Here is a 13,676-nt window from a genome sequence, read left to right as displayed (position 1 = left end):
TCCAAAGGTAGAAGAGAGCAGTGTCTAAGGTGCATGAGCTCCTGCCCAGCACTGGTCCCTCCCTCCCATCACAAGTGTCTCATCGCATGAGTGCCAAACTGCACCTTTTCTACTGTCTCACGTCACTGGCTCCTGGTATGCATCAAATGAAATGTGCGTTTCAAAGATTTTAGCAGCCAGCCCTCTGTAAAGTAGTTGAACATCTGATATTGCTGTTTCTCTTTCTTCCATTTCCTTTATTTCTTTCCATATCTGCTCCCAACTCTTTCGCCTCTGTCTTTTCCATTGTCCTTTCTGTACAGGCCAAATGTTCAGCCAGGCCTCAGGCTGTCATCATGAACGTGGTGTAAATGCTTTGATTGCTAGGTGAATCGCTAGATGCATTTGGGTGCATTTTGGAGCTGCAGACGCCTGTGCATGCACTTCAGATGGGGATTTTCAAAAGAACTCAGTGGCTATGTCTGCACTGCAGCTGGAAAGTATCATTTCCACCTTGGGGAGAGGTACCCATGCTGGCTTTGATTAAGCCTGCATGTTAAAACTGGGGTGTAGCCACGGCAGCACAGGTGATGGCATGGGCTAGCCACCTGTACACAATCCCGTCCGAGAACCTAGGTAAGTACTTGGACGGCTATGTCTCTAGCTGCAGTGTAGTCATGCCCTTTGTTGGGCTAATTCTGCCCTCAATGGGAGAGCTCCTGTGATTTCAATGGGAACAGTTTTAGGCCCACACTGAGAGCTTTGCAAAAGCCCACCCTTCAAATTCTCACTCTGGTGTATGTACAAGTGTTAGAATTTTCACCCACAAGCTCCATCTGTCCAGTGGCAGATCTCATGCACAAGGGCTAGGATTGCTGCAAGTGCATGAAAAGGTTACTGCCCCTGGAACCTTGTGGTCATGTCTTCTGCATAAACCATGGCAAATATGGCACAGGTTGTCCACAGGTAAAAGTTTACAAGGTGTTGGGTGCTTCCATTTGCCTGGATTCTTGTCTAATCCCCCAAGTGTATTTATTGTTTAGGGTCTGTCTACACAGCAGTTAGACACCCACGAGTGGCCCGTGCCTGCTGACTTGGGCTAAGAGACTTGGGCTAAGGGGCTGTTTAATTGTGGTGTAGACATTCTGACCCAGGCTGCAGCCCGAGCTCTGGGATCCTCCCATTTTGCAGGGCCCTAGAGCCCAAGGTCGAGCCCAAGCCTGGTTCAATGGGACTCAGGAGACTTGGGTTCAGTTCCTAGCTCTGCCACAGACTCCCTGCATGACCTTGGACAAATCACTTAAATCTCTCTGTGCCTCAGGTTCCCGTCTGTAAAATGGGAATATTAGTTCTTCCTCTGACTTTCTGGTCTATTTCGATTGTAAGCTCTTTGGGGCAGGGACTGTCTGTGTTTGTGTAATGCCTAGTACAATGGGGCCCTGATCTAGGCTGCTGCTGTGATGCAAAGAATAGTGATTGATAGTGGGGAGAGGGCAGGTGCAGTACAATCCTGAGGATTGCTTCAGGGTAAAGAAGAAGCACTGGAAATGGGAATGTATGGGGCCTGCGGATTGCATTCTGGTAAGAGGTGTGCACTGAGAACCCGTAGCCCTGCTGACTGAGTCAGGATGAGCGCAGTTGCATTAGTAACGAAAGAAGTTGCAAGTGCTGCAGAGCATGGAGGGGTTGCAGTGGTAATAAGGAGAGAGCAGAGATGCTGCACCCTTGTGGGTTGCCTCAGGAGATTTCATTGTAAATGCAAGTCTGGACAGTCCATGAATTGGTACCTGGAGTGTGGGGCTCCGGAAGCAATGCAGGCTGCACTGTGGCTTGTGAATTGCCATGGGATAGAGGCAGGGCCGGTGCAAGGATGTTTCGCGCCCTAGGCAAAACTTCCATCTTCCCCCGTCCCCCGTCTCCGAGCTCTGCAGTGGCTCCCTGCCCGCCCCCCATCCTGAGGCGCCCCTCCCCCTGTGACAGCTCTCTGCTCCGCCCTGAGGCATCCCCCCCGCCATGGCACCTCCTCCCCGCCCCCGGCCCGGGGAGCCATGCGGCAGCTGCCTGTCCCAGCTCACCCCTGCTCCACCTCCTCCCCAAGCACGCTGTCGCTGCTTCACTTCTCCCGCCTCCCAGGCGCCTAAGCCGATTGGCACCGGAAGCCTGGGAGGCGGGAGAAGTGAAGCAGCCACGGCGTGCTCGGGGAGGAGGCAGGGCAGGGGTGAGCTGGGGTGGGGAGTTCCCCTGCATGCCGCCCCCGCCCCTTACTTGCTGCAGGCGGCCCTCCCCGCGCTCCCCTGCCCCAGCTCCCTCCACCTAAATGCCAGCAGTGACCAGGGCGGCTGAAGATCTGGCCGCCGTCGTCGCCACCGAAGAAAATGCCGCCCCCCAAATCCTAGTGCCCTAGGCGACCGCCTAGGTTGCCTAATAGGTTGCACCAGCCCTGGGTTGAGGGATGCACTGCAGGCACATGTGTGTGGTGGCGGAGGAGTAGGGCATGCATGCTGCAGTGCTGTAATTGCCTTTTGGTACTTAAGTTGCAGTGGTAATGGGAAAAGGGTTAGGGTTGCCCCGAACCCCACACAGGAAGTGATTTGCGGGTATGGGGAAGGGAGGGCATTGTTACTGCTGCAGTTAGAGAGAGAGAGAGAAGGTGAGAACCCCGTGGATTGCACACAGGAGAGGCACTGAGAATGGGGCGATAGCAGAACAGGAGACAGGATTTGCATCCAATGCATCACCTCTGCAGACAGCGAGACAGCTCTGCTATCCAGCTGTCCCTTCCCATTAGGCCTCTGCAGCTCGTGCTCTCCGCTGAAGAGAAATAGCTTGCAACATGCAGGCTGGCTACTGGCGTCAGCTGTGCCCCATCTGAGGAGAGGTCAGGTGGTTCCTATTGAGTCAGCAGCTTGATCCCTCTCGTCTGTCTCCCTTCATGCCTCCTTTAATCAGGCTCACTGCAGCCTTGCTTTCCCTGTTGACAGCCTCCTGTTTCCATGCTGTGCCTGTGTGCTCGACCCGCTTTTCCCCCTCCCGCCCTGCCCGAGTCCCATCTCTCACTCTGTTTTCTAGGAAATGTGAGTATGGAGTTCAAGGCTCTGTCTCTGAGCCTTGTTCCTCATCCGGCACCCCTGCCCCCTGTGACATGGTGCTACCATGTGGGAGTTGGGCTGGGAATCAAGGGGGGAGCACGATGAATTGGTTTTCTGTTTTGTAAGAAAATTTAGCTCTGGGGAAGGAATGTGCTGGATTTGCAGCCCTGGAGGCTGAAGCCCTCTCTCCCCAGGGCTGGCATTGGGCAAGGTTCTGCCATGGAGGGACCACCTGCAGGGTAGATCCCTCACTGGAACCTTGGCAACACTGGTGAGATTGGCAACAACTCTACCCGTTGGTGCGGGGGTCTCCGTGGTGTAGGTCCCTCTCCGTTGGGAACTCTGCCGACACCCCAAGTCACTGAGCAGCCAACAGAAAATGACGTTTAGTCACTTAATGCACCCAGCCAGATTCAGTCCAGTGACTCAGAGGAAGGTGATGAGGGGAGACAGCTTGGAAGCTTGTCTAGCTTTGGGTTTATTGGAGGGTGTGGAGGTGTGTGGAAATGGATGCAAACATCGTAAAAGCAGTGTTATTCAGGGATCCAAGCCTCTGATCCACATCTGATCCATAGGAGATTCAAAGCCAGCAAGCTAAGCTGAGCATAATGCTCAAAGCACTGGCAGGTGAAGGAGAAAAGGAGGTAAAGGAAGGTGGTTATCAGAGCATTCAGTCTGATTAGAGACTGAACTACCCTCAGATATGATTTGCAAACTATCCTGTCTTTTCTACGGAGGGGTGGAGGGAATTCTCCCTCTTATGGTAACAGCCAGAAACTTGGGGGCCAGCAACTGATTGATGTGGATGGTTTGGCATCATGCGAGAGAAGCATCAAAGTCTGCAGAATATACCGTGAAAAGCAAAGCAAAGGTTTTATTTGAAGGTGATGTGTGTTTCTTGCCAGCGAGGGCCTTCCGAGCTGAACATCTGTCTGTGGTTTGTGCGAGTATGTGTGTACACACAGGGCTGCTTATCATGTGCAAGGGTGCAGCTTGGAACAAACTACCCTAGAGGCATGATGCTAATCAGACCCAGCCGGCTCCTTCTCCTACTCCCTCAGACAGCTGTGTGCACTGCTGGAAGCTCCCAGCTGTAAATGCATCTGGATTTTCTGCTCTTGCTCTCTGATAGCCAGAACGACTCCCTGGCTGGCAGCAAATAGAAATGCTTCATCTGCGCTTGCTTATATTTCTATTTCTTAAAAGCATGTCGACAGGCTCCCATCCTGTGCCCAGAGCAGTATTGCCTAATGATCTGCTCCCCAGCTCAGGCAGGTGGATACCCATGTGTAAATCTAAAAGGGATCTCTGTAGTTTTCCAGAATCAGATCCAAACCCTGCTCTTTCCAGGCATAATCCAGCCTCTACCTATTGGGGGTCAGGAGGGAACCTTCCCTGGGGGCAGATTATCCAATCGCCTCTAACCTCAGGGTTCTTCCTCTGGAGCAGCTGGTGCTTTGCACGGTCAGAGACAGGACACAGGATGAGATACGCCCCTGCTCTGATCCATTCTGGCACTTCCTATCTTCCTATCTCAAGGCTCAAGCCATTCCCTCCTCATCCCTTGCCCAAAGGGAAAAGGTGGGCTTCACATCATGTCCACAAGGATCAGGGGCCAGTAGCCATAGGACCTTCAGGTAGAATGCCCTGCTAGCACCCCTGCTTATAGTCACTCAGCCACCTGTGTTGCTCAGGGCACTGGCTCAGTCCAGTTGATGGTGAAGGGGCCGCCAATGGTAAATCACTCTGCCTTTCCCCAGGGAAATACGTTGATGGGTTTTTCTCTCTGTCAAACTTGGTGGAACTTGGTGCTTATGAAAGTGATGGATGGGTAGCACTGGCTAGAGCCAGGGATTCAATCTATGCTGCTCTCACAGTGCATCTCAATCCATACTCACAGTTCACCTACTGTTCCTATCCTGGCTCCCATGCACTGCCAGTGCACCTGATCTGCAACCCCACGGCCATTCCAGTGCTACATAGCCACATGGCTCTCCCTGTGCACCTCTGTCCTCACTCATAGCACCCCTTGCTATTGCAGTGCTGGGTCCCACATACAACTCTGCCAATGCGCTTCAGTCCTGACCTGCTGCCCCACAGCTCTCCCCAGGCTGAATACGCTCACAGCTTTGCCAGTGCACCTCAGCCCATGCCACACCCACCTGCTGTTCCAGTTCATAAGCCAGATTTCCCTCCTGCAGGGTACAAATAACTCCGTTAATGTAAACAGGAATTCCCCATGCTAGGGGGAACAACTGGGGCCCTGGGCCCTTTGCATATCTGCACTGCATCTCCATTTCCCCACCCCCCAATAAAAGGCTTTCGCACAGTGCTTCTTCTCGAATATGAAATGACATCTTTGACTCCACACTGGCAGCAGCAGGTGCTTTCTAGGTCCCCCATCAACTGGCAGTGTCTGTCCCTAAGAGATGTGTCATCAGGTCCATGTGGCTATGTGATGCTCTTATCCCAGGTGCACACACCCGCATTTAAGCTCTTGAGCCCTAGTCCAAGTGGGGGGTGGTTCCTATTGACGGCGGTGGACGTTGGTCAAGAACTTTGTGCCTCTCTAGATACTGAGAGAATGTCTGGCTATCTTTCAAGCATCCCTGATCCTCTGAGGAATGCTTTATCCTTCCCATGCGACCAGACTCTCCCCAGCTTAGCGGCAGCGCTTTGGATGTGATGACATTGTGCTTTTGCCATGACGTGTCCATGGTCGTGGCTGGGACCTTGACAGGTGCTGTCCTGGAAACCGAGTTGTTAATCTGGAGTCTCCAGGCTGAGTTGGATGTGAGAATTTCTCACTTGACCAGCAAAGGAGAACCTCAGCGAAACAAACTAACCCTGGTCACAACACTGCGATGCCTCAGGCTGGCCTGGCATGATGACCAAGGGATCTCAGGGATGCTCTGTACTATGAGATCACACTATCACTGTAAGGATGAGTGGGAGCGTCATGCCAGGGACCAGTGCTGGGCAGGAGCTCATGCACCTTAGGCACTGCTCTCTTCCACCTTTGGACATAGCTTCAGAGAGACTAGGCTGCTCTTCGCTGCATTCACCTTTGGCACACTGCAAATACTCTGCCGAAATGCCTGCCTAATTGCAAGCACCGCGGGCAGCCCAGCACCAGCTGCTGGGAAGCCCTTCCTGGAGACATCACTTCCGTCAGCAGGGACCAGGGAACGGAGAGCCTCCCAGGTTGGCAGGGGCAGGAGAGAGGACTTTCCCTGCAGAATGGGAGCTTGGTGAGGGACATAAAAAGACAACCGGAGTCTCAGATGACTTCAGCAGCCTGGGTGCTTAGCTTGGAGTTGGCTGGCTCAAGTATTTCCCAGTGTCTGTGGAGGGTACTTGCGGAGCTTGCTCCCAGCCCCACATCTTCACTAGCCTGTCGGCGGGGAAGGAGCTCCTGTTTTTGAACGGCAATGGAATTCCTGTGGAGTTACACACTGTGTCCTTAGCAATACCCAGAGAATTCAGCATGATTTATGTTACAGCACGGGATATGTGCTGGCCTCAAAAACTACGCATGGGCTGGGGTGAAAAGATACTTTCCCATCTGATATCTGGAAAGGGGAGAAGACTTGAGACCTAGAAATATGCAAATACGCTGCTCTGGATGCCAGGGACTGCAGTGAAAGCTCACCCCTCCCCCATGCCCTGTTTTGTGCCCATGCCATTGACAGGGTCCTGAATCTTCCCATCATATAGTTTATTAGTTAAGCCTACTTATTCCTTCCTTCCTCCCAGAAAAGGGCTTCTGTAACACTGACAAACCCCAGTCGTCAACGGGCAGGATTCAACCTGTGACATCTGGAGCTTAGTTCATGGATCTCTCCCACATGAGCTAAAAGCCAACTGGCTGTTAGCTAAGGCTGTAGAGCAGACTCATTTTATCTCTCTCTAAGTGGTCTCAGTGCCACTAGATGAGACAGAACACCACACCCAGGAGGTGTGTGGGTTACACTTGCATCACAGATGCTTTCTCCAGCTCCTAGAGCCTGCACTGACCAAACACAGCACCACACCCCTTCCCTTCTCCTGGCTACACACAAACAACGCTCCTTCCCCTGCAGTGGAGAAGCCTAAGCTGATGAAAGCAGCTGCAGCCCTGTCCCTACAGGCTGTGGTGTTAACTTCCCCATAGAGCCACATGCCCCAGTGCATGGCACAGAGCAAGCAGAATGACACCTCCACTCCTGCAGGCTGTGAGAGCATTGCAGCTACAAACATGCAGAGCTGAATACATAGCACAACACAATGAAAGTGGCACCTCTACCCCTGCAGGCTGCGGTGCCTTGTGCATGGCATAGCATGAGGAGATGCGCACCTGTAGTGTAGGAGGATGTTTCCTTTACAAGACCACTAGAGTCATATATGTTCTGTACCCCTGCTTACTAAATTCTCCTCCAGTTGATTTCATCAGGGTTGCACTGGGATAACCTAGGGGAGAGTTTGGCTGATGCTCACCAGTAGCCTGCATACTTGGATGAAGAAACACTTGTTTTGCTTCATTTGGAAAACCCGATGGCTCCTCCTTTTTCTGCTTCAGCCTTTTTTTCCCCCCTCATTGTTTTTGTATTCCTTACTCCTGGATGTCAACTCACACCAGCCTGCCGGCCATGCATGTCGTCCAATTTGGAATCCTCCCATTTGGGGGAGCTGCAAAGTTATTTGGGGAATGGGGGAGGGTTGTAGCTTAACCAGTGTGTGGAGGCAGAGAGAGGTGGGAGGCTGATCCCCCATCCCTCAGGAGAAAATAACGGAACTGCCGAGGATGAGGGCTAGCATAACTTTGGCAGCTGAGCCAACGACAGGCGGAGACGCCAGTTGCATGCTCATAGGGGAATTGAGGGAAATCAGAGAATTGTCCATTCCGGAAATGTTTTGGTCTCTCTAGCATCTTTGGGGAGATTGGCGGGAAGATCTGTGTGCTTACGTTGCTGCTGTGGGAGAAGTCAGGAACCGTTCCTCTCTCTAGCCCATTACTCACCCCCTAACATGGCCCTGAACTGCACAAGTCTCTTGAGGGAGGAAATTATAGTTCCTCATAATTAAGGGTAGAAAAAAAATGTTGCTGGTGTCAGGGGACCAGCAGGCGACGGCCAAAAAAACATCATGTCTCCAGAAGAGAGGCGTCAGGAATATCCCTCTGAACACTACTGACGTCAGCCCCCGGAATCTGGATGGCTCGGGAGGGCTTGGGGCTGTTTTTCCAAGATATCACAGGTCAAGAAGCAATGTTATTTTTAAAACCTGGGTCCCCCGAGCAGCCCATGTGCACGAGGGAGCTTTTCTCCTACTTCCATTCCTGTTATGTTTGTGCTTCTGTTCCTTCTGAGTCATGCCACAGAAATGTCCTCCAGGTTTATTTATGGGCTCAGGAAGGGATTTTCTCCCTCCACCCCCGCCATGTGCTCTGTGTGTTTTTTGGTTGGTTGGTTTGTTTTTGTCTCTTTCCTCTTAAGCATCAGAGGTGGCCACTGCTAGAGATGGGATGCTGGCTGGGGTCAGCTAGTGCTCTGAAGTGGCACCGAGCATTCTGTCTCTCAGGTGCTTGGCTGGCTGGTTCTTGCTCCCATGCCCAGGTTTAACTGATCACCTTCTGTGAGGTCAGGAAGGAATTTCCCCCAGGTCAGGTCGGCAATGAGCTTAGTGGGTGGGGTTCACCTTCCTCTGCAGCCGGAAGTACAGGACGTTTGTCAGGATCGTGTGGGTACAGCTGACATCGCAGGGGCCTCAGGCATTGGTGCATCTCAGTCCTGTCTGTTCGCAGCCTGTGTCACATAATAGTGTCATCTCCAGAGGGTTTCAATACTTGGTTTAGTTGGTGTGGTGGTGTTTAGTGTGTGGGGTGCTGCTGACGGCCTGCATTATGCAGGAGGTCAGGTGAGATGATCTGGGGGTCCCCTTTCCTGATTGCTCCTGTCCTGGTGATGAGATGGTGTCATCATAGCACATGTTGGGGATGGCCTGGTGACTTACTTGGCAGGGGAAGTGTTTTCTGGGAATGCTGCTTGTGATGAGAAGTGGGGGAACTTGGTAAGAAATGGGGTCCTCTCAGCCCCACCCTGGTGCATAACCACTGGCTCCAGCCAAGATTTCCCGAAGTGACTAGTGATGTGGGGGTGACTCCATTTTTGGGGCACCTGAGACACCGTCAAGGGGCTTGGTTCTCAGAGGAAACAGACTCAGCGCTTTGTGAAAACAGGACCTGGAGGTGGTCTCAGTTCGGGTACCGAAAAATGGAGGTGCCTGATATCGCCAGTCGATACTGAAAATTTTGGTTATTTCAGAATCCAAATTCAAAATGTTCTCTTTGGTTTTCCTGTGCCCCATGGGCCTGCTTTTAGCCTGCTTCAGGGGCCTTGTTTCTCTCTTCCAATCCCTTTCTGCTGCCGCATTCTGCCAGCCACAGCCTCCTCTCTGTCTCTCCATCCTCCCCTGGGAGGGCGGGGTGAGCTTTCACTGCAGTCCCTGCATCCAGAACAGCGTATTTGCACATTTCTAGGTATCATTAAGTCTTCTTCCCATTCTAGATATCAGATGGGAAAGTATCTTTTTACAGACCCAGACTAACACGGCTACCCCTCTGATACTATCTTTTCACCCCAGCCCATGCGTAGTTTTTTGGGCTCTCTGCCGTCACTGAATGCTGCAGCTTCTGTGAAAGCTGGAATGTAAAATACAGTTGCATTTTTTGTTTGCCTGCATGAATGGGCGGGGGTCCGGGAGGGGAGTTCACTTGGTATCTAGCCCCCAGTAGGGAGAAGTGGTTGAATTCCCCTCACAATGTCTCCCTACCATATAACTTACAAGCTGCCAATTGCTACGGAAAGATCATGATAGCATGTGATAAATGAGGCCTTTTTCACCATTAATTATTTTATCAGCATTGTGCTGTATATTTATTCTCTAAAATGCTACATTCCCATGGTGGTGTGTATTTCTCCCAGAAATCTGTTGCTCCAGGTCACTCAGTGCCTGATCCAAAGACTTTCTAGTCAATGGGACTCTTTCCATTGGCTTCAGTGGGTCGTGGATCAGACACTGTGTCCTTTGAGTGGACACAGAAAATATGTCCTTCTTCGCTGGGGCTGGCTATCACCATATTGCGGTGGCTAATGGGGTTCATGAATGCATTAGCAGTGAGAGCTTTGTGGCAGGGCAACGACTCACCGGCACGGCGCCTCCTGCTGGTTGTCCAGGGAATTAGCTCTTCCAGCCCGGAGCGCCCTCTGCAGGCCTGTGTCTTGCCTGCTGCTGGCCCCTGTGCCCTTTGCCCAGGGGTTCTGCCCACCACAGCATCCCCTCACTCTGGGTCTCCCCTCCCAGAAGAACCCCCAACTCCCTATCCCCACCTTGCCTCAGTGGCTACTGCCAGTCATCATCTAGCCCCCGCTCACTGGGGCAGATGACAGTCTGTAAACTACTCATCATCAGCAAGAGGGGTTGGACTATCTGCCTCTGCCTATTCCTGGGCTGCCCCTCTGCAGCCCTAGTACCCTTGTGTGGGCTTTTAGCTTGGCCTGCAGCCTGGGGCTTTGCTAGGCTGGAGCTCCCCCAGCTCCCTCTGCCCTTCCCCAGCACTGCTCCACCCTCGATACCCTTCTCGGCTTCCCCGGCAGCCAGGTCCTTCTCTCTCAATGAAGCTAGGGAGAGTGTCTCTCAGTCCTGGTCTACACTATGGGTTTAGGTTCAATTTAGCAGCGTTAGATCGATTTAACCCTGCACCGTCCACACGACGAAGCCATTTTTGTCGACTTAAAGGGGTCCTAAAATCAATTTCTGTACTCCTCCCTGACTAGGGGCTTAGTACTGAAATCGACCCTGCTGGGTCGAATTTGGACTAGTATGGACGCAATTCAATGGTATTGGCCTCCGGGAGCGTTCCCAGAGTGCTCCATTGTGACCGCTCTGGATAGCACTCTCAACTCAGATGCACTGGCCAGGTAGACAGGAAAAGCCCTGCAAACTTTTGAATTTCATTTCCTGTTTGGCCAGCGTAGCAAGCTGATCAGCACAGGTGACCATGGTAGTCCAGAATCACAAAAGAGCTCCAGCATGGACCAAACGGGAGGTACTGGATCTGATCGCTGTATAGGGAGACGAATTCGTGCTATCCGAACTCCATTCCAAAAGACAAAATGCTGGAATATTTGAAAAAATCTTCAAGAGCATGATGGACAGAGGCTATAACAGGGACCCGCAGCAGTGCCACGTGAAGCCTACCAAAGAACCAGAGAGGCAAATAGCCTCTCTGGGTCAAAGCCTCAGACATGTCGCTTCTATGATGAGCTGCATACCATTCTAGGGGGTGTCCCTACAACTACCCCACCCCGTGCTTCCCTCCTCCCCCACCCCTCCTGGGCTACCTTGGTAGTTATCCCCCCATTTGTGTGACAAATTAATAAAGAATGCATGAATTTAAAACAACAATGTCTTTATTGCCTCTGCAAGCAGTGATCAAATAGGGGAGGGGAGGGTGGTTGGCTTACAGGGAAGCAGAGTGAACCAAGGGGGCAGGTTTTCATTAGGGAGAAACAAACAGAACTTTCACACCGTAGCCTGGCCAGTCATGAAACTGGTTTTCAAAGCTTCTCTGATGCACTGCGTGCCGTACTGTGCTCTTCTAACTGCCCTGGTGTCTGGCTGCGCATAATCAGCAGCCAGGCGATTTGCCTCAACCTCCCACCCAGCCATAAACATTTCTCCCTTACTCTCACAGATATTATGGAGCACACAGCAAGGAGTAATAACGATGGGAATATTGGTTTCGCTGAGGTCTAACTGAGTCAATAAACTGCCCCAGCAAGCTTTTAAATGTCCAAAGGCACATTCTATCACCATTATGAACTGCTCCTTACTACTGTCCAGGCTTCATGATCCATGGGAGCAAGGGGTAAGCTGGGATAGGTGCGACCGCGTGGTGCTGCCAACTGGGAGAGCAGCCTGAGGCAGAAGCCTCCAGCTGGCATGATATTCCAGACAGGACTGAATCTCCATTAGACGAAACTTAAAGAACAGAATGACCTGGAGTCATTCCCATTTTTGTCTAGGCACCCCCGACTGACCTCACCAAGGTTGGCCAGGAGCACCCTCAACGACAGCTAGCAGTTGTATTGTACCGTCTGCCATCTGCAAGGCAAGGCAAAGGGATGCTGCTGTGTAGCACTGCAGTACCGCGTCTGCCAGCAGCACCCAGGAGACATATGGTGACAGTGAGCTGAGCGGGCTCTGTGCTTGCCGTGGTATGTCGTCTGCACGGGTAACCCAGGAAAAAAGACGAGAAACGATTTTTTCCCATTGCTTTCATGGTGGGAGGGAGGGAGGAGGGCCTGACGACATGTACCCAGAACTACCCGTGACAATGTTTTTTGCCCCATCAGGCACTGGGAGTTCAACCCAGAATTCCAATGGACAGCAGAGACTGCGGGAGCTGTGGGATAGCTACCCACAGTCGACGCTAGCCTCGATACTGTGGACGCACACTGCTGACTTAATGCACTTAGTGGGGACACACACAATCGACTGTATCAAATCGATTTCTAAAAAATCAACTTCTATTAAATAGACCTAATTTCATAGTGTAGACATACCCTCAGTCTCTGGCCCTCAGCCCTCTTATAGGGCCAGCTGTGGCCTGACCGTAGCATGGCCCCCACCTGTGTCTGCTTCCCACAATCAGCCTAGCTTTTCCCCTGCCCGAGCCCTCTCCCAGGGATGTTTTAAGCCCTTCAGGGCAGGAGCGGGGTGACCACCGCGCTATAAGCTTTAATACATGATGATAATGAACCCCTTGGACTGATGGCTAGCTTCGCTCAGGCACCCGCCCAGCATCAGCTGGAAGAGGGAGCCACTCAAGTGGCATTGGCAGGTGCCTCACAGAGTCTGCCAGGGTAGCCAAGCTCTGAATGCCAGGAGCTGCATCCCAGAGTAGGATGGAGGAACAGAGAGGAGGCTGCTGCTTGCAGAATGCAGGAGCAGAAAGGGATTGAATTCTGAAATGGCCAGAACTTTCAGAAGTGACACATGATTTCAGGCACCTCCATTTTTGGCTGCCCAAACTCTGAGCCCCTTGAGGTAACTTGGCATGTCTGTATGTGCATATCTCTTGGTCTGATTGATTCTTCCCCTCACTTCAGATATCAGATGGGAACATATTGTTTCACCCTGGCCAACACTTAGTTTTTTGGTCCATATGCCATCACTGAATGCTGCAAAGTGGAGGCAGGAGTCCGGTTGGAGCAGGGCAGGGCAGAGATCCAGGTACAGAGCTGGGAGGGGAGCAGGGAAGGGTCATCACTGAAAGAAGGTGGGTAAGGTATGAATGGAGGAACAGAGAGAGAATAAGGATTTGACTTCAGGTCTGTTTCAGGGAGAGCGCAGCCCCTTGAGAAACCTGGGGGTGTCTCACTGAAACCAATACAGTTATAAGCACCTATCTCTCCTTTCTCGTTTTGGGTGAACATCCTTTCTCTCCCTTGAGTTCCCCCTTCTCTCTTTCCTAGAGCGAGTCCCCTTCTCTTCCCCCACAGTAGGGGTGGTCTCTTCCTTTCCCCTCTCTCCCTGGAGTCACTCATTTATCTCTCCTCTCATTTC

The 13,676-nt window shown here is 52.1% G+C and overlaps 1 protein-coding gene across 1 annotated transcript in view; it reads left to right on the top strand.

Moving 5' to 3' along the window:
* PAPPA2 (pappalysin 2) overlaps positions 1 to 13,676 on the top strand; it is a 184,458-nt gene that overhangs the window by 43,204 nt on the left and 127,578 nt on the right. The gene's annotated exons all lie outside the window — the stretch shown is intronic.

This window comes from Chelonoidis abingdonii, chromosome 7 (assembly GCF_003597395.2).
Source record: "Chelonoidis abingdonii isolate Lonesome George chromosome 7, CheloAbing_2.0, whole genome shotgun sequence".
Taxonomy (NCBI): domain Eukaryota; kingdom Metazoa; phylum Chordata; order Testudines; family Testudinidae; genus Chelonoidis; species Chelonoidis abingdonii.
The sequence above is the reverse complement of the archived record's forward strand: the minus strand, read 5'-3'. Positions and strand labels throughout refer to the sequence as shown.